Source organism: Pipra filicauda, unplaced genomic scaffold (genome assembly GCF_003945595.2).
Source record: "Pipra filicauda isolate LSUMZ 115617 unplaced genomic scaffold, ASM394559v2 scaffold33_size4404698_pilon, whole genome shotgun sequence".
Taxonomy (NCBI): domain Eukaryota; kingdom Metazoa; phylum Chordata; class Aves; order Passeriformes; family Pipridae; genus Pipra; species Pipra filicauda.
In genome coordinates this window covers 1,427,848-1,447,322 of record NW_024104465.1, presented here as the reverse complement: position 1 = coordinate 1,447,322, position 19,475 = coordinate 1,427,848, and the positions used below count along the sequence as shown (strand labels likewise).

Here is a 19,475-nt window from a genome sequence, read left to right as displayed (position 1 = left end):
CTAAGGTGTCTTCCCACTCTACCAAAGGCACAAAAGCAGGCCACAGTTACAGAGCTCACAGCTGACACAGCTTTCAGCCCAACCCACCTCTCAGCAATTCCAACCTTGTTTCAATCTCTTCCAGCTGGCAGCAATCCCATTAGGATGCAATGCCACTGACACACACTCACTAGCAGCCTCCTCCTCCCAAAGTATATTGTGCACCAAATACCTCAGGAGGAATAAATCCCTATTTGTGTCACTTCTCTGCCCACTGAAGGCTCTGAGCATCAGAGAAACCACCATTAAAAGTTTTAAGTAGTTCTGCTCTTTTAGAGACACAGGCACAGCACTGAACAAGTCAATGTACTGTCACCACAATACTCATCGTGTCTCCTTGACTATTCTGAGAACTTTTTTTCAGTTCTTAAGAGTGAGGTACAATTTTGGTTTGTATTTCAGATTCTCATGTCTGTTGTTAAGTAGCTTCAATGGGTGCCCTGCACAAAAAGAATTTTAACTGTCCCTTCCCGTTTTTTGTGTTGGTTGCAGGAGGGAGCTCACTGACAAGGGTGACATTTCTAAAGGCTTCTGTAAAAGTTAAAAGGAAGAGCCAAGTCCTAGACATTATTTTCTGAAGACTTTCAATCTTGACCTTCTACTGTTCATATTCTATTGATCTCCACTTGCACCTGACCAACCCTAATACAAGCTTAAGAAGTTATTTGTAGTGAAAAGTAGTATTTCAGATGTATTTTATAACTAGAGAACTCTGGAAAAATACATTCTTTCAATTGCATTTTAGAAAATATGGAATCTATAATTGATGCTTCTGACAAAACAGATGCAGATACCGAGTAAACAAGGAGATTGATGTACTCTTAACATACCTCCAACAACTATAAATCTTCACAACATAGGCAAGGACAGATAATAAACACCATGTCTAAGGAATTCCATTTGCACTCCCTATCTCATAGCTGAGTAAGAACAGTGCTGTGCAGATTGACAGCATTCCTTCTGCCCTCCTTTAAAACTGTGTTTACAAACACTTTATTATTTTCTTGAGTTGACTTGTTTATCTAAACTTGCAGTGAGATCTATGAATAAATCTTGATGGATTAATCATGAAAACATAAAGTATCCAAAACCCAAAGTTACAATTGTACAGAGCATTTGATTAATTACAGACTCCTGTAATGGGAGGAACACAACACCATGAGTAAGATACAGAATGAAGACACCTAGATACTGTATTTTGTCAAGACAATAATACATTCACAATTCTCTCTATTAATGTTTTCACATTTCACCATAAAGTAAATGAAACCAGGTTAATTTCTGGGGGCTGTGGACACTCCACATATCATTTACTCTGAAGTTTAGACACCAGCTGCAAACAGAGACAAAGCAAGTTCAAATTTTATTTTAAAAAGTACTTTTTGAAATAATTGAGCTATTTGCCTGTGTTATTCTATATTATTTGAGGGGATACACTTCTAATGCCATTTCTGCTAGTTGTCATCAAAAGACAGTGTTATTCAAAAACAATTTTGCAGCAAAAAGCCGGAAAGTGTCTCAATTCTTTCACTCCCAAGTTATTTTCAGTGAGGAATAAGAAGTCATGCCACGAGCAGAAGTTCCTATATTCTCTTAGGATTTTAATCAAATTTAGCCTTTCTTGACTCTGACAACCAAACTGACCACTTGTCTCCAGTCAGCCCATTTTTGTAATCCTAGTCAGAATAATGTAGGGAGGCACCTCTAGCCCAATAAAACCTCTTTAGTTCAGACTCACAGCCTGGGTATGGAATGGGAACTGTTGCTTTTCATGGACAATGATCTGAGCTTTCCCATCAATTGAAAAGATCAAGAACTCTTGCCTTTTTCAATTTGCCACTACCCTGATAATGCCAGATAAAATTACTTTTTAAACACCTAAATACAGATATTTTCTTGAGCAGGGTTTTTCCCTGTATGTCAAAGGTAGTCCTATAGGTGATAATGGGTAATTGTTAATTTTTTGTCTGTCTTAGAGGTCCTTTTTTTGTGGTGTACTGTCCATACAGAACCAATGTAGATTATAGGATCATGAGAAAGTGCCTTACTGTCTTTGTACTCACTTGAATTCCACTTGGCTGAAATTCTCTCAGTGTAAGATAATATTATCAGTAGAACCACTCAGAGAGTAAAAAGGAAGGTAATTGTCCTGCTCACTGAGAAGTTCTCCCACCATTTGATAATTAAGTCCCCATAGTTAAAGGTTCTCCCAGAGCTCCATATCCCTGTGTGCCAAACCTTCCCTGTAAAGCATCCTTTTGCTTAATAAGCATCACCCATTTCTTTCAGATTTCTTAGAAAAATTGTGCCTAAATGACTTCCAGATTAGGATATTCCAATGTTTTCTACTTGGGGTTCGTTGCTCTCCAGTATCAGAAGACACAACTAGAAAAGCAACATAAAGTAGTCAAAAATACAGAGAAACTCAGACACTCCTGATCTTGGTCTGAAGTTTATGTTCTCAACGTATGATATTTTGTGATCCAGCCTTCATTGTAGAGCCAGGTTGGGCTGCCTAAATCTCACCATGAATTAAAACAGTTTCCAGGTCTGATCCCAAAAGGCCACAATATCAGTGGCTGTTCTTGGTTTCCTTGACTGCAGAAATAGGAAGAGGGGTAGAATTGCCAGGCCATGGATACAACGAGGAGAGAGGCTTTTCTTGTCACAGGCCAGGGTAATATCCTCTGTAAACATTTAATTTTAGTTTATAACCCCCTTGCACTGACAGAGAACGGGACTGCAACAGAGCCAATAATTCAGTGCTTTGTCGATAGGGTAGGTTATTACTTTATCAATGTTTTAATTTCTGTTATATAGAATTTGCACTGTTCAGGACTGCAGTTACAACCAGGCAACCTGCAGTGTTAACAGTCACAGATTCCTACCTCCTGTTGATGTCAAGACCTGATACTTTCACTTGTTTAGACCATTGTATATTTTCACTTGAGCTGTGAGATCAAAGAATACTGTACTGATATAGTACTGATCTCAACAGCAGCCTAAAATCTTTTCTGATTTAAAACAACTGTTAATCTCTACAATCAGTAGCCAAAAATTTGTTCCTGTAACTTAAAAAAAAAAATAAAATACATAAAGTCTTCAGTATTCCATTTCTTTTTGTGAGCATGCATGCAAAAAGCAAACTTGACACACCTATGTAAGCACAGCCATGAGGCAAAGTTCAGATTTGCTTCTGGGAACGTTCAAAGCATGAAACATAATCAGAGGACTTATTGCACATCCAGTCAGGGGACAGAAACAATATGATAATAGAACCAGTGTTCAAATTTGAAGTAGGCTAGCCTTATAATTTTAAATACCAACATAAATGTCACTGAATTACAAATTAAGGTAAGTTTATCTGTTCGTGGACATAGATGGATTGAAAAAGAGGTTTAAAACATGACTCTGAAATGACTGATTAAGGTGAGGTTCCACCATTACTGAGCAATACAAAATGAAAGCTCTGTAGGTTCTTAGCAATTGTAAGAATATATAAATACCTTCCCACGACAAAAGGGTTTCTATCATAGTACCCCAAACTCTCCCAAATTTACAAGGCCAGGCACAGAAGGGCATCTTGAGAGAAAATCTTCCTGCCAAGGTATTTAGTGGGACACTATAAACTCACTGGTAGTACAGAGAGATGCTCCAGTGCAACAGTGTTTATTCTGGTATATTTTAGTTTAGAATTAATTTGCTTAGCATCATATGCACTAATTTAATGAACTTATTGCTTTAAATGATACAAAAAAACTTTTCTGTAGTATTGGTTTGAATCCCAAAGCATAAACATAGAAGGGCAACAGCTAATACTCTGGTCTTTCTTTTCTCATAAGCCATCTGAACTGAAAATAACACTCTAATTCACATATTTGTATAAATGGATATTGTATATCCAAAAGAAATCATATTTTGTTAATACATTCCAAATATTTGGATTATATGACTTGGGCTGGTAATATTCAGAGAAGAAACTCTTTATTTAAAAAACCCAAGTCAAATTGCATTATTGCCAGAAAGATGTTCCCTTAGATGGCACATAAGTATCCTTTTGAATCACACAGATATTTCTCTTGTAAAGAAGAAGTATAATAACCAGGTGCACACCCCTCTAAACAGCAAGCCCTCTCACAGCTAAACATCCAGCTGGGCTTTTGTTCCTGTGCCATGACACTGAATTGTAATCAATTCAGCTCAATTGTGTTGTTTCCTTCCACAACACAACTGTGTCAACTGGATTTGTGCATCAACACTTGATCCGCTGCCTGCCTGTGTTTGCCTCCGCGCTTTGTGAAGATAAAGGTGCTTATTCCACATGGGCTGGATAAGGTTGGAAAATACTGGGAATATAAACTAGAATACTGCCCGGATTACTAGGGAAAACTGGATAAAAGATTTGGATTCCTGCTCGTGTTTTAGGGAAGTCTTTCCAATCCCATTGGTAAGATACAGCCAGAGGAGGAGGCCGGTGCACCAGCCCAGTTCCTAGCAAGGAAACAGGGTCGGTAGGCAGGGAACAGCAACTGTGTTATGACTTACAAATATTTATGGTGAGCCATGAAAATATCTTCATAATTAACTAGTTAAGCTTGGTTAAACATTACAATATAGACAGCAAGAGTGGGATCCATCTGCCCAGATTTAGCATATGCATGTAGGTGGCCACCTCAGAGCTGATCACTGCCTGCCTCCCTCAGGGGCAGTGCAGAGGAGTCATTGCCAGAGGTCAGCTCATCTCACACCAAGAGAGTGGTCAAAACCTAGTCTGATTAATTCCATTGTAGAAATCTCTTTCTCTCTCCACCACCTAAAAGGGAAGCTTTAACAACTGCTCCATATGTACATGTCCATGTTCTCGGCATCTAAAAGTGATGAGAATAATTCCTTCCAGTTACCAAGTCCAGGGAATTACTATTTATTAAATTGACTGTAAAAATATCAGATTAACATGCTGTAGTTCCTAAGAAATTGTTATTTGCTTTCTGGTCGTTACCTTCCTGTGTGTGAGCAAAATGAACAATCAGAATTTGAACTCAGTTTTTCAGATCTGCCTCTTCATGTCTCTCCATTGGCCAACACCATCACTGGTAATTTCATGGGCTATTTCTGCAAGGGAGACCTGTCTGGAAATGTTATCACATTTGTCTTTTTGATGTGATGACTTAGCAATCCAGAGGAGACACAACTCTCCGGTATAAGGGGCTTAAAGAGAAAACAAGGGCAGAGGGAAAAAGGATTTGTTGAGTAAAACTCTGTTCTCTAACAGCACATTGGATGTCCAGCACTAGATAATAAAATGGGATTCTGGGGACACCCAAGTTTCTGTTGAACCACAGAAAATTCTCTGAGCTGCAGAAATAAAAAAACACATGGAAAGCTGGTGCCTTCTGAAATTTTGCCATGTGTTTTGTTAGCTGTGATTTTACATGTATTTTAATAGTAACAAATGTTGGAAGTCCAGGTAACACAGAAGTGATGGCCCCGTCACTGACCTGTTCCTTCCATCCCACTCCACCAGTGCCCTTCAGCGTTAGGGAAAAGCAACAGTTGAGAGAAGAGTATTTTCTCTGTAGCTTTCATTTCAAAGGTTAAATTCTGTCCTTGATTACACTTGAATAAAGCTAAAAGAATTTAACTTGCTAATATGTATCAACTCCAGATTTAATAACAGAATAAATAAAGCTGAATTTAGCTCTTCTCTGTCATGTTGTCTATTCCACATACCTTAAATTGCCAGGGGACTTTTCAAAGAGAATCAGTTTTGGTAGCTTGGAACAGTCTAGTTTCTCCCTTTTGGGATTATTCTCTCATCAATATGGTAGTTGAAATTTGGACTTCTTAATCACCACTCTCGGATTTTGGAAAGTTTAATAAAAATGTGAATTTGAATATAACTTACAAAATATAAGTCAAATTATTCTCTCAATTAGAGTGAAGGGAATCTGTTTTAACTAGTAATGGATGTGGATTTATTCTGGATACTTTGGGGATCACAAAGAACAAAATTTAGCCTTCTTTTTTAATAAAAATAAGACAATTTTTGTCTCAAATTATAAATATGATTTTATCTAAGTATGCCAATATTTTGATTTTTAAGGAGTTTGCTTTTAAAGTCCTCTTAGATAAAAGAAAATAGTTAATTGCTTCTGTAGAAGCTGTTGCTGCTGAAGGTGTAACACCAACCTTAACAGCATTTGTGGGAATAACACTCCAGTCTTCTCAGTAAAAAGAATATGATTCAAATCACTGATAATTTATGAATTAGAGTTTATGATGCAAGTAAAGAGTTACTGAATTTGTCCCTGAGCCTGTGACCCCACTGAAATCAGCTACAAAACTGTTCAACATGGTTGTTCCTAGAGGGGAACCTGGTCAGTGAAACTGTGGGTGCTGGCCTGGGCTCTGCCACTGAAATCAGGGACAAAACTTCCAACGGCTCCAGGGACCAAAACTTTACACAGAACTAGTGAGATTCAACTCCCAATTTCAGTTACATAAATCTGGAGAATCTCTTCTGAAACAAGGGGAATTGCTGTGACTTAACCCAAAGGAATTGAGAGTATTTTTCTTTAGTTCTTGGAGGGGGAGAAAGAAGACGACATCATTCTCTCCTCTTGCCTCGCCGCCGTGTATCACCCAGGACTATCTGCTGTCAAAATCCTCATCTGCTTAAGCTGCAGAGGAAGAGCTGACTTCACCATTTAAGGCTTTAAGCTTTTATTGCCTGCTGAATTGTCTATTATCCTTATCCCCTTCCCTTAGCAGGTAGATTCCTTGAGAAGAAGGCACAAATTTTTGGTTTGTGTTTGTGTTTCTGCTTAGGTTTCTTAAAATTTACCATACCTTGTTCCATCAGTGTGTAAGCAGAACTGAGACAACCAGAACACTTTCACTTTGGTCCTTCTGAGCTACCTGGCTGGTTATTTTTAGATTATCACTGTTAAATTCAAAACGAAGGCCTGTAGCTGAAGCACTAAACTGTACTGGAGGCTTACAAAATTCAAGGTAGCACTTCCAGAAGAGTTATTCAACTCTGTTCACCAGTGGCCTATGAAGTGACAAGCACATAATCCTCAGCCAGAGGTGCAGCATTCTTTATGTAGCACACAGAGTTTATTCATCTCTGTAAGGTCCATTGTCAGAATGAAATTTCCGTGGCTTACACAGAATTAATCAGCTTTTTTCTTTATAAGCATGTATATGCACACAGAAAGGGATTCTGCTCTGAAAATGCAAGTCAGTGCTTTGGTAATGAGAGATAGCATGAGTTTTTCTCCTAAATGTGCCTTATAACTAAGATGTTTTGTTTTGATTACACCTGTCACTGGCTTCTTGAAGACTGGAACTTCATCCTTCTATACACATAGGCCTCTTCTGTAATAATGCCCTCTACCCAAGGGCAGGGAGCTGTGCTTTTTGCATGATAGCTTCCAAACGATTTGTTGGAGACAGGCAAGTTAATGGCACAACGCTCTCAGCTCTGCAGAGCTGTATCTGCTCAGCTTGCAAATGTGCGCCCTGGTGAGGAAAAGTGACTATTTCTGCCTCTAACAGCACCTAAGCCATCAGCCTGGACCTCAAACGTCTATGTCCATAAAGTCAGAGGAAAATTCCCCCAAGCACAAAAAACACTCTCTCGTTTTTACTCCTTTGTGATCCACAGGTAGATGTTCACAGCACTGTGAATATGTGACCTGCTGGCATTACCTCTGTGGATGAAATGTTGGCGGCCGCTCGAAGGGTGTGACCCACAATGGCGCGAAATACGGAGCCCAAATAAAAACCAAATTGTGGGTGGAAGGGTATCAGAAAGTGGATATAAAGAAATACAAAGAAATGCCGAAGGGAAAACTAATGATTTTTTTCTCAGATCTTCCCAGGAAAATGTTGCCGAGATAGGTCAGTAGCTTCCAGAATAAATACCGCAAGAACACACGTTAAACAGCTCCTACAGTGCAACAGCCAAAGCAGATCAGTACTATCAGCAGAAATTCAACTGACACATATTTGTCTGCAGCTCTCTCAGCTCACATTGAAGGGTTGGGGGTTTTGTGCATGAATCACTCACCCAAAATGCAAATGCAAAGATACTGAAAAACTTGTGGTTCCCAACTGCAGATGGGAGCCGTCCACAGGTGCAGATTAATATAAACCCTCCTCATTCCTTCACATGCATGGGCACACACGGGCAGGGAGCGCATCCAGGCTCTGCAGAGCCACACAGCCTTAGAATGAGCAGATGTGCCTGTTACCGGGAGGGTTTATTACAGAAATTGGGCAGCAGGAGTCTTTTCTGGCAGAACGGTAGCCAGGCTGCATTTCCCTGGGAGGAGGTGCTACATAGCGTGGAGGTTCTTCTCCCAACAGGCAGAATTATTATCTTTCTCAATCATTAAGAGAACGCAACAGATCTTATTAAGGCTCAGGTACTGGATATTGATGGGTTATAATCCAGGCTAGGAAAGGGAGATGACTTAATTTTGTGAAAAAGGGCCCAAGATGAAGAAGCAGCTGACAGAAGGCCAATATCCCTTGAGAAGGTCATTTTCACTGGATCAGCAGCCTGCCTCCCCTTACTATTTTTTCTCTACACACAGTGAAATGTTCCTACCTCACAGTGACATTCATCTTTTCCATCCAGCAAAATCATAGCTTATTGTTGCAAAATGACATCTTTTTTTTCTTGCTTTAAAAGTGCCTTTTTATTTTGGCAATACACAGAGAGGGAAATGTTCATCACCAAACTGATTTAAGAGAGAAAGAAATGCGGAATATTGCACTCACCTCTCCAGCACCAGGCAGCCTCCACCTCCTCAATCCATCAGTACAAACGCTCTCATCCACTGACGCCTCTCCTCTGCTTTGGCCCTTTTTCACATCAGCATCTGCGATTTGCCGCGAGCAGACACACCACGACTGCAGGGACTAACCCCACAGCCCCAGCAGGAGCAGGAACCTGCCCTTTCCCATCTTCTCCCTACGAAACACAGCCGTAAAACCCCGGGATTTTCTAGAGGCGGCGGTGGGAGCACTTGTCCGGCGGCCCCCCGCGGGAGACAGGGAGGTGCTCGGCGCTCTCGCCGGGGAGCCGGGCAGGGGGAGCGCGGGGCTGGCGCTGGAGGAGGAGCCGGAGCTCCAGCCCGTTTCCACGCCAACCGCGGGGGTACCGCGGGCGGGGCGGCGCGGCCGGCGGGCGGCTCCGGCTGCGCTCCGGCCCCGCTCCGCTGCTGCTGCCGCCCGGGGGGCGGCCGGGCCCGCAGCCCCCGCAGCCCCCGCAGCCCCCGCAGCCCCGCCGCGGCGCAGAAGGAGCCGATGGTGACGAGGGGTTCGGGGCTCGTTCCCGGCTCCCGCTCCGCCGCACTCGCGCATTACATAATGTGCGGGCACGGCCGCGCTGCCGGCCTGTGCCGCGGGCTCTGCCCGCACCCGCCCCGGGGCTGCGGCGGGGCACGGCCCGGCTCGGCCGGGAGGGTCAGCGGTGCTGTCACCACGCGTATTTTAGAGGGAACAAGTCGCATACGTGTTGGAATGATGCAGCGACGGGAGAAAAACCAGTTTCTTTAGTTACATGGGATTCACCTGCTGTTTGCTTTCCTTCCATCACTCAGTTGCTCTCAGTATTGGGCATATGTTTCCTTCTGCTTTTGCCTTTCTGCCTTTTGCGTTTGTATATGTGTAATTTACTACGGCTTTTTTAAATTAACGATGAGTATCATTTTCTTTTTATCTCATTAATGGATTTACCCAATTTATATTTTACATTTTTCCTTGTGTCTTTTTCCTTTTGGCTACAATACTAGTTGCATTGTTGAGTCTTCAGCCCTGATCAAATAGCTGATTTCCCCCTACACTGCTAATTTTATAGGCATGATTTGTTGCTGATACACTTCAGCTGGAGATAGCAACAGACACACACACACACACGGGATGCAGGCATTTTTCCCACAATAAGACCAACATAATACAGCACAGAAAGCGTCTGATTCCTGTAAATGATATCACTTCCAGTACTGATATTATCAGCAGAGCTGTCACACTGATGAATTATAATAATGAAATACTTCCATGTAAAAATCAGTATACCATGTGAAGGAAATTTTCCTATAAGTACAGAATCTTAGGTGTTGTTCACACCAGAAGAGTTTGCCAGTACATCTGGACTGGCAAAGTTGTTCTGGTAAACTCCTAGCATTTAAAAAAGAAATGCCACATACCTAACTTGTATTGTTCTGCCAGCAAAACAATAATGTTCAAATCATAAATTTGCCCTGCTGTAATAAAAAATATCTCTACAGTTCTATTTCAAAATTTTAGCTTTCAGGATACATGCTCACATGTCTTGGTGCATCTGTAAGATCAGATAGTGGTCAATTTAAAACTTTTAATAGTGTTTTGTTTTTCAGAGGCACTCTTTACTTGCAAGTGCATAAATCCCTGATATAGTTATGTTGGCAAGGGAATAGAATAAAAAAATGTATCTGTGGTAACTGAGTAGTCTGGATAATAGGATAAAAGAACAATAACAAGGTGTACAGGCTTAACTGCAATTCCATAAAGAACAAGTAGTTACTATAGAAACTGTCACATTACATGTATCTTTAGTATAGTACTTGATATGTGAGAAAAGGCATCTTCCACACACTACCCAACTGTGGCAGAAATAACAGCATCAGCCACCATCATCCTGGGGAGGAAGATCTTTGTTCGTGTGCTCTCTACAGAGAGAGCTGTTGTAGGCATTTACAGCTGCTATAACAAAACACTTTCTTGCAGTTTTGGGGGAGGCACCTGTAAATCAACTGCTGGCAGTGAAGGAATTATGAACATGCAGTACCTGAGTAATGGAACAGGTCTGAGAAGTTCAGGGTTTTTATTCAAACACCACCATATGGGAACTTGCTGTTGATTAATGGCAGAGTTAAAACCCAACTCAGCTGACAAATGCACCAGCAGACATGTCTAAGTTTTCTTCAGTCTCACCTTGTCCTGCATCCAGAAATTCTCAATTAGGGCCTTTCAGCATGTATTGATTGCACTACATGTAGCTAAGCTCCCACAGGAATTTAAAGAGAAATATATGTCTCCAAATAGTGTTTACAGATGATTAAATGCCGAAGTCAAACAGCAGAGAAACCCAGTTCCTTAGCTCAGTACTCTAAATGTTGTTCCTTGTATACAGAGAGACTGAAAACACACAAATACCTATTGAAAATGAATAATTTGTGTGGAAACAGTAAAGGGTAGTGTGAGGGAGGTGTGATGATCTGATGGGATTTCTGTTCCCTCTTCCCTGTCAGGGAGGTCACATTTATCCCATCTCAGAGCAGGCTCTCATTTGAAGGGAGCAGTGTTTGACTGGTGAGGTGCAGCATCTAATACACAGCTTTCTGGACCTCTTGGCTGCACGAGTTTCATTCAACTTGCCAGTGCTATTCATTGAGCAAAAGCCAAATCCTTGCCTGTTTACTGCTGCTTTTTGTTTGGGATCAATCAAAATAGATGCATTCATACATGTTTAGTTTGAAGACAATAGTGCTAAAACAGCAATGTGCTCTTAAGTGGAAAATCCCATAGGGATTTTTCTAATCAATTACCCTTTATTATTCCATGACAACATCAAAATATTTATATGCACACATGCAATGTTCTCGGTGAATGTACATCTCCAAATGATAGAGGGTAAATTGAGAGGCCACATCTGGTCTGTAATAAAAATATAATAAAAGACACTTTGTATTTCATTCAATTTTCTACCAAACACCCTCTTTTTAACAAGCAATTGTAGATCTGGGTTAGATATTTATAGACAGGTCTGTGATTCTCTCAGCGTGAAGAACTGAACAGAACATTTAGAGAAGAATAAAAAGGTTGTATTTTTATTTTTAACCATTTTTCTCACGTGGAAGAGTTTAAAATAGCATCAAGTACAGATGACTGGGATCTGATATTTATAAGTAACTGGCATATTGTTGCTTTGTATCAGTGACTGGGAGATGGTGGAGAAAAAAATCATGAATGCACCTTGCATCAGGTGGTATCAGCCTGACCTCATTTGGCTTTATCACTTAGGATGTAAATTCACTTTCTACCAGGATTTCACCCTTTTATCTTTCTCACACCCTTCAGGTAACTGAGGGTTTCACTTAATATTGACAGTTTACTCTTTCTATGAGGGCAAATTATGGGAGACATTTGGGAACGTGAACCCAGATAATGAGTTACAGTTAATACCACAATCAGCTAATGAACCTGCTGGATTGGCAGCTCACAGTCATTGGCTCAGCTGCTCAGTCAGCACTTGCCACTGAAGCCAAGTTTAGGAAAACAAACACGAAATGCAGCAGCTGGAGGAGAACTGCTCTCCTGGAGCCCTGGGAGATGCTCTGGCTTTCCTGGAGAGGTGACTTTGTGTACCTTAAACTTTGTGATGGATACATGGGAAGAAAGCTACAGACAGAGATATGAAGTAAGATAAAGGAGCACAGATCTTTAAAAAGAGCCCATCCTTCAAGGCTGCTTTATGATGTCATTTTAAAAAAAAGGGCAATTAAAGTATTCTTTGCTCATTTTTCACTATTGAAAGCAAAGGAATGGGGAAAATAACAAAACAAACCCCCTCAAACTTTAACCCAAAGTGGAGATCTTTTAGTAAAGTAGACAACAAGAGATCTGTGAAGTGTGAACAGACAAAATCACTGGAGATCAAAACATACAGATTCTTTGGGAATTACACCCAGGAGAGGTAATTAAAGAGTGCCAAAATTTTTTGAAACGGAAGCTTTTAAAACAAAAAGTACAAGCTACAGATCTCCTGGTAAAGTGGGCTGAGCAACAGGTTGTTGGCTACTCTTTGGATGCCCTCTTCCCTCCTGCAGTCTTCCTGTTTGAGGCCTTTCCACTTCATAAGAATGATTAAATATTCACTGAAGAGTGAGCTGAAAGTAGGTCTCTCCCACTTGAGGACACAAGTGGGCATTTAGGGTTTGTTTAGTTTTTGCAGTAACAAACAAACAAAAAGAAGAAATGTGCTGATTTCAAATATATTTAGTTTTGTCACCGATGTTCTTATCAGCTGAAGAAGTATCAAATTTGGACCTCAAAATATTATATATATATATATAAAAATAGGTACTTAGAAAAAATGTTATGATTTGACTTCACACTTCCTTGTATCTTTTACATGTGATAATTCTACTTCATGTCAGAACCACGAGATACAGCTACAATTTCAGCTGGGTTTTGTGATTTACTTTTCCTTTGGGAAAGTTTTGCTCTGTCAGTGACATGCACACGATCGATTCAGTGACCAGAAGTGACTTAGGGAGGAATTCAGCCTCCAGATGAGTCTCTGAGACCATGTTCAGCTTTCAAGGGTGTCCTGTCTGGCCTCCAGCTGCACCCCAGGAAAGTCCAAGTTTCCTGCAGGCCTAAAGTCCCACCTGACAGTGCCAAGAGATCCCTCAGACTCTGAGGTGACATTGGAAACCCACATTCAGCCATCTGAGCCACTCACTCACTGACTGGGGGATGGAATGGGCAAAGCACATTGTGCCAACCTTATCTAACAAAGCAACTGATTTAAACTGATAAACACGTTATCACAGCTTTGAATTAATGTCGTTTTCAGACTTACAACAATGTTATTTTAAAAAGCATATTAAAACAGCAGTCATTTCTATCAGCTGATAGTTTCTGATATCTGTTATAATTGTTGCAAATCTGATTCTCTCTTTCTGTTTAACAGTGTTTTGAATCCTCTGTATATAATGTTCTTAAAGATAAGCACATTAGTAGCACTGTTGAAGTGCCTGTGCTTAATCTGCCATGTTTACAGAAGCTGGACCTAATATTTTAGTCCAGGTTAAGTAACAGGTTCATTTTGCTGTAGTGGCTTGGGTCCTACTGCACTACTGGTTTTCCAAATAAATGATGCCAAAGGTCTTTCAGCAAGAACCCCCTCACATTCACTCACTTAGAGCCTCATTCAGGAAGGCACTTCTAATCAGAAAATATGTATATTAAGACAGGGGCCTATTTGTGATAAACTGCTTGGAGTCTGTGATTTACAGCTCACTGAAGGAATAAGGCTCTCAACCCAAGAGCAACATTTACAGGGGAGGCACTTCAGAAAACAAATCATCCTCAGAAGCAGCCCACACCTTGGCTCTCTTGTATTCAATTAATATTAAGGAATGTTTCACTGCTTGAAATAAAATATAGATTAAACATATTGGAAAGCACTACTGTAGAACCTCAGTCAGAACAGAATGCAATTTTCATTGAGTAGTAGAAAGTACTTTTCCTCATGAACAGGGCTTTCATGGAAAACATGGACTCTGCAAAGTAGCAGGTCTGAGTGGAAGGGGAGACTCCACCCGCCTTTCCATCCTCACCTCGTGCAGCCATCTGGGCCTGTGGCTCTAATCAAGATGTGTTTCCTCTTCTCATTTCAAACAAAATTGCCAAGCCAGAGCATCTGAGGCAGAAAAGGATTTCACCCACCTGTAGTACTGTATTCTTCTTTTCCAGGAGGTTTTATCAGTTGTGCCCATTCAGTTGTGCTCCTCTTGGCACCAGAGTAAGCAGTGGGAACTGTAGGATAAAATTGCCTTCCTGCAGCTCTGCCAGCCTGCCTGCTCAGCAAACATGAGCAGGGCATTTGTCAACGCTACAACTTCTCCAGCTTCTTTTAATTTGAAATTTCTATCAGGTCATTTTTTAAAGCAGAAAAAAAAATAAATCTCCCACCCTTCTAACAATGGAGAAAATGTAAAACAGAAGTGCTTACACAATGAGACTGAATTCGTGTTCCCATTAATTTCCTCCTGTTGTCTTCTACTATTTGCAGTCTTTCAGTCTGTTCAGTTTTCAGTCTGTGCAATGATTCATATCTTCAAAGCAAGTTTATGTTAATATTCAGGACAAAATTCCTCAGAATCTGACACATCATGAATTCTAGATATTTTGCTGCTTTAAGCCTCTCAATTTTACTGTTTGACAGTAGTATAATCAAATCTATATAAGAAACTTTCTCATTCATATACCTCTGTTTCTGATGGATTTTGATTCAGTTGCACTATAGAAGTTCAGAGAGTGCTTTCACCTTCTTAATGACACATTTCTCCTAAGGAAAAAAAATGAAAAAAATGCTCTTTTATGCCTGAGCATGTGAGGTTAATTCATGAGTTGCAAAAGGTGAACATTATGGATAACCAAAATATTGTACTGGGCATTTGGCTGAGCAGTGCTATTTTGCACTGCAGAGTTCCAGTTGCACAGGTATAGCTTCCAGGCAGAGAAATTTAAGGTAGTTGAGAAAACTGTTTCTTGAATTTCATTCATGCTGCTTTAATGTTTTGACCCTCTGCCTCCAAAGAGGAAAGATTATTTTTTTTAAAATCTGTTCTCTCAGCTGAAGTTCTGAAAACTTCCAATTGTGCACCTCTCTCCCATTAAGGGTTTGTAAGGCAGTTGGACTTAAGAGTTCCAAATCGTTTTTATCAGTGTAAGACATTGTGAAATTGGCTCTGATTGGTTTCCCGACTGTTCCACTGACTTACTGTAAACAACTTTTGCCTCCTCCTTTCCCATCCACTCCTCTCTCCCCAGCCAGGCAGACAATAATCCCTGCAGGAAATGAGCTCTCACACATCTTTACAAGCCTCTGTGACAAGGCAGACCTTTCTCCCCAGGAATCTCTCAAATTTGCTACAATGTAAGTAATAATCATGGGAACGTTTGCCAAGCTGAGAATGGCACGTCCATCTCAGAGCAGCAATTTCTGTGACTGAAACCTGCTATAGGAACCTGCAACACTTTCTACTCTCCTGGTGTACACGCTCCGTATAAATACAAAATCCAAGGTTTAAGTAGTGGTTGGGAACCAGCCCAGGTTCTCCTCTGAACATTTTCCCTGTTGGGCAGAGAAATTCAGTAAACTCAGGGCTTCCTGGGAACGCTGTGGCACAACAGGGACCTGGGAAGCTGCAAACCAGCAGAGTCTCATGGCCAGGGGCTGCACTTGCCCCTCTCAGCCTCATCTCACAGCGACACGTCCCCATCACTGACCAGCTCAAAAAAAAAGGCCGATTTTGACTTGGAAAATCTGAACTGGGGCAGCCTCAGGGGTTGAGGCTCAGCTTTTTGGGATTAGTTCTCCCAAGGCTTTAGTTTTCTCTACAGTTATTGATCTGAGGACTTTGGCACAAGTAATGCATAAGTCAGATTGTTTTCCTTCCTTCGTGTATTTTGGCAAAGTCTTCTCTGTAGAGGAAATTAATAAATTTCAGGATGACATTTCCTTCTTCATCTAAAAGAATAAGAAAAAAAAAAACCCTTTGTGTAAATTTTTACAGCTTTTTTTCCTTTGATTTTTACGATTTTTAAAAAATATTCTCATAATAAAGGTACTCTGTCAGAGAAATAAAAGCCAAGAAACTTCCTAATCTGTATGATCGTCGTGCATGGCAGATGGGTCAAATGCATGCTACACATATGCACATGCATTCACACACTTAGCTACAAAGGATGACTATGAGTGTGTCTATGTGTTAAGCTACAAATGTAGAAAACTTAAAGAAAATTACTTACATGGGAGGTGCAAACAGCTCGAGTTCTGAAGACTAAATAAATAAATTGCAAAAGATACCACTGCTTATCCTGCCATGTACAAGCAGCCTATCAACAATTATAGCTGGGAAAAAATCTGAGCCAGTGTTTCTCTGCCATTTCTGTTTCACCTTCATTGGATTGTTTGCTCTCTCGTGTATGACAAGGAATCAATACAGTTTTATTAAAGGAAGGAGAAGTTGCGTTCATTTGGAGACTACCCTCAGACTCCATATGACTGCCCAGCAATCCACAGTTCATGGGTTGTGCACTAGTACAACAGAAAGCATATTCCATTATTTCCAGCATCGTGGTTTGGGTGGTTTCACACTAAAGGATCTGACACTGCCATCAGTCAGAACCAGGAGACTTGCCTTCCTCAATTATTGATCTTGAACTGCAGATAATTCTTGTACAAAACCAGAACCTGAGATTTATTCTTCATTTTGGAAACTCCTTCTATGTGAAACACGAGTCTATTGTGTCTAATCATCCCCAGGGTTTCTGAAGTTACTGTGATAAAAGACATTCTGTACACCAGAATCTTTAACTTCTTTAGATATTATTCCTCTTTTCATAGGGCATGAATGATTCAGATAGTCTAAATTACCAAAATGACAATTACTTTTTTAAAAAGTGAATTTGTTTCTTGGATTTCTGTATTATAACAGAGAAGCCAATGCTGATATATCAGCTGTAGTTTCTATGTTAATTTTTTCAGTGGTACTTTGCTATTACAATTGCATACACACTAAAGCAAAGTTTCTAAAAACAAAATCAAGATATGCAGGAGTCTCATTCTTTACTGAGGATTAGGAATCCCTTGTTTACCAGACCAATCTTTTCTGTTTCTTGTTAATGCCAGAAAACCTTTTGGATTTTTAAAGGATCCCCTTCTGCAGGGTACTGCTGACTTTAATCTTTTTATAACCTTAATTTCTGTTATGTCTTTCATTCAGACAGCATCCCAAAATCCTTACTGTTGGAAAAATCTCAGTAGCTTCAAAAGCAGATCCCGTAATGCTTTTATAAATCTTATGAAGTTTTATGAAGTTGTTGTATTTTTAGTGAGGATCTGACAGACACTGCTATTGAGGTTTGATTTTATACCTGGTAAATCTCCCAGGCTCTCATAACATAAATACATGTGGCCAATGCCACAAGATTTGAAAAGGCTTGAAACAGAATTGTTTATTATTCCTAGTCTGATCCAATCCCTGCAGTGTTTTCCTCAGTTCTTTAATACCCCAGTAGCTCTTCAGTTCATCTAAACAGACACTTCCCACCTCTCAGTCCTTTCAGATAAGAGATAATCTCTTGGCTCTAGGCACAGTCATCCTTTGGGACACTACTGTTTATTCCTGTTAAATCCTGATGGAAAGACAGAATTATTCTTGCAAAGAAGAGGAAAATATTCTGATTTTCAAAGATGTCAACAGAATTCACCTCTTTAGGTAGAAGGCTGGATAAACCTGATGGATTTTAGGCAGGTGAGTTCAGGTTCATTGAATGTGGTCTGCTCTGCTCCAGACTTACCAGAAAGTTCAGCCCAGTTTTATAGTATTTATAGTATTATATTTAATCTACTCCCTGACACAGCCATAATGCTGGAAGCACTGAGACTCAAATTGCTGAATCTTAACATTAAATTAGCTACTACAAAGTTCTCAAACTGTGCTCTTGTGACTGGTGACTCAGAGATCTTCTCAGCGAGTCTAAAGAATAAATGAATGTTTTTCCATTTAAACAGTTGTGAGCAAGGAGTCCCTGGGGAGGCTGTTCCAGAGGAGCTCCTGCGCTCGCCTGGTCCCTGGGAGGGGACCGTTCCACCAGCACTGTGTTGGCCAGTGGCTGCACCACTGCCAGCACTCACTGGTGTAACAAACACTCTGCTCCCTCTAAAGCAGTGATAAACCACTGCAGTGTGAGCAAGAGACCTGGTGGATCCAGGAATTTTGTCCGGATCATTTGGCTGCTCCCAGTGGGTGAGCTCCCCCGGGGCTGGCACAGCTGGGTGTGTTGGTGGCACACCGTGATGCCAGGCAGCAGTTTGCCTTCCCATTTCCTCTTTCCTGTCTGGCCCTGCTTTTCTTTTCCTTGTGTGCTCCTTCCTAAGCAGAAATGCCTTTACTGAGCATTACAAGTCATCGTGTGACTATCACAGAGAGACACCCAAGATGCCAACAGAGATTCATATTCTATACAATCTGTGTTTCCGTATTATTTCACTGTTATATAGAAACCAAACATCCCTTTGTGGCCACACATGAGGCACATGCTTCAGACTAAAACAACAATTTGGAGTTGAAAACCAGCATTTTTAAGGAAAGGGATTTGTAATGTGATTTAATTGATTTATGTAATTGAAAACCAAAACAAAACACCACTGTTATGTACTATAAATGACTCCTTTGTCTTCTACAAAATTTAACTTGTTTACATGCCCTGCAGCCATCCTGAGAGAATAGAATAAATGGCAACTCCTCTTTGGGCCTATTTGAACAAAGAATCAGGAAAGGGAGGATGAGAGTGGCCAGAGGGTTATGAGAAGGAAGAGATGAGTGCTCAGATAAAAAGCAGCCCAAGGGAAGATTACAAGTTCTCAGAAAAACAGATCAATAATGACGTTAACTATGCAGCTGCAAATGCAACTATTTGCATTTTGAAAACAATTTTCCCAACTACTTCACTGTGCCCAGGGTATCCAGAATACTCTCTGCAACAGACAAAACTCCTTTGAAAGGACAGTACTTTAATGGAAAGTTAAGATCCTGAGGAAGCCACTGTATTTTTCAGTATAGGACTGGAGAGCCCAGCTCACC

The 19,475-nt window shown here is 40.6% G+C and overlaps 2 protein-coding genes across 2 annotated transcripts in view; one reads left to right on the top strand and one right to left on the bottom strand.

Moving 5' to 3' along the window:
- Positions 1-9,168, bottom strand: part of GNAZ (G protein subunit alpha z) — a 52,734-nt gene extending 43,566 nt beyond the window's left edge. The window contains exon 1 of the mRNA XM_027714204.2: positions 8,830-9,168. The gene's annotated coding sequence lies outside the window, so the exon portion shown is untranslated. The remainder of the gene's footprint in view (positions 1-8,829) is intronic.
- Positions 1-19,475, top strand: part of RSPH14 (radial spoke head 14 homolog) — a 76,592-nt gene that overhangs the window by 50,902 nt on the left and 6,215 nt on the right. The gene's annotated exons all lie outside the window — the stretch shown is intronic.